The 1,921-nt window shown below is 43.3% G+C and overlaps 1 protein-coding gene across 2 annotated transcripts in view; it reads right to left on the bottom strand.

Annotated features, from left to right (window-relative positions):
- Window positions 1-1,591, bottom strand: part of LOC102681753 (zwei Ig domain protein zig-8-like) — a 67,080-nt gene extending 65,489 nt beyond the window's left edge. The window contains exon 1 of one of the 2 annotated variants that reach the window (XM_006607610.2): window positions 865-1,591. The gene's annotated coding sequence lies outside the window, so the exon portion shown is untranslated. Of the gene's footprint in view, window positions 1-571; window positions 805-864 lie in introns of those variants that run through there. The other variant, XM_031508775.1, reaches the window with a different exon arrangement.
- Window positions 1,592-1,921: the final 330 nt, after the last annotated feature.

Below are 1,921 nucleotides of genomic sequence, written 5' to 3'. Positions count from 1 at the left end.
ATATATATATATATATATACATATGCTCGCGCTTTATAACGAATATAACACGTACAGAGTGGCGTTGGTTATAATTGTTAGGTGGCTCGTGTGTATCGCTATACCTATTTAATCCCGTTTCGAGCAAAGTATCTCGTTGTTATCAAATTAATTCCTATCGATTTATGCTATAATTATTATGTAAATTACATTAACGCGTTTTCAATAAATCCTAGATAGATTTAACATTGTCGTCGTACGTGTATCTCGTGTTTCATGGCGTGACAGAAAAATCGGTCGAGGATATATTTGGATAATATTTTCGCGGTGTAATTATCATATAAATCGAGCCGATAAATTCCAGGTATCCGGGGAACGATCAGTCCGTGTAATATCTCACCTATATTCAATGCGAATAAATTTTTTATCTCGTCGTTTTAATTGAAAAAGAAAAAAAACAGAAGACAATTGAAAGAATCGAGAAGAAATTTAGAATGAAATACTTGGAAAAAATACTTCGGCGAAGGATAAATAACGCGTGGATTATTTTCTCTAACTCGTGTTAAATAATCGAGAAGGAGGAAGAACGTACCTTCGCTTCCCCTTTGTCGCTTAAACGCGTAAGATCTCCCCTCAAAAAAAGGAATAGATAACGGTCCTTTGCACGAGGCAGATCGAAGTTACGCGCACTTTTTCGCGTCGTTCACCGCAATGACGGTAACACGTTGCAGTACTCTCAATGGCAAGTTTTCGGTTCCACTCGTGTGTCACGTATATCACCAGTTTCCTCGTCGTGCATAGAGACGACGTGCGAGCGTGTCACACGGGACAGAGAGAGAAAAAAAAAGAAAAAAAAAAAAAAAACAAAAACTAGAAAATTCTCACCCTCGGTCCACTCTCTCGACGCACTTCGATTCCTCCCGATCACTTCGATCCTCTCTATCGACACCGATCCCTATCGCACCTCGTTCACCAAGTTCACCAAAAGAGAACGAATTCCCTTAGTTCTCGATCCACGTCCCACTCCAAAGTCCTCGATCTATCCACCACCGTTCTCATCTTGACATAATACCCGTCCTGATATAAACTTTCGACGACTTTCACGGGGATCACTTTCTGTACGTAACTCTCGCAAAGCGTGAATATCCAAGGGAGCGTGTATACAACCCTTGACTACAATCCTCCCTATTACGTAAACGAAGACTTTTCCATTAATAATGTTCGTGCACTGTGAGGCGAAACTTTGGAAAACGCGGTAAAAAGGGAAAAGAAAGCGCGGAAGATGAATCCCGCCGCGGTGTATCGCGTAGAGAGGAATGCACATACACACACGCACATACACACACGCGCGCACTCACTATATATATATATCTCTCTCTCTCGACGCGTCGATGTATGCGCGTGGAAAGCGAGGAATACACGAGGAAAGGGGGTAGAGAGAGAGAGAGAGAGGACGAAGAGAGAGCGTACGTACGTACGTACGTACGTACGGAGCGTAATACGCGGCAAAACTGGTCGAGCGATCGCGATGCGCAAGCGACGCGTCGCGTCGTGTTGTTGGCAAGCGACTAACCCCCTGGCGGCCGCCTGCACCCCCGGACGCCGCGCATGCCCCCTACCTTAAACAACTCGTCCACCCCTGTTCTCAGTGCCGCCCCAAAACCACCGGTGACTTCATCTTTTTTGACAAGAAGCCTGTAAACCTCCCCCCCTTCCTCCGACTTCCCATCTTCTCTTCTTCTTCTTCTTCTCTCTCTTTCTCTCTTTTTCCCCTCCTTTTTAATTCAACGTTATTCCGATAAAATTACGATCCTACATGTTGATATCGGTATTTATTCCCTTTCGTTCGTTCTTTTTTTGTTGTTTTTTTTTTTTTTGTTTGTTTCTCTTCTTCTTCTTTAATTCTACGTACGTGTCGTTATTTGGATAGGATTATGATTCT

This window comes from Apis dorsata, unplaced genomic scaffold, assembly GCF_000469605.1.
Source record: "Apis dorsata unplaced genomic scaffold, Apis dorsata 1.3 scaffold_8, whole genome shotgun sequence".
Classification (NCBI taxonomy): domain Eukaryota; kingdom Metazoa; phylum Arthropoda; class Insecta; order Hymenoptera; family Apidae; genus Apis; species Apis dorsata.
The sequence above is the reverse complement of the archived record's forward strand: the minus strand, read 5'-3'. Positions and strand labels throughout refer to the sequence as shown.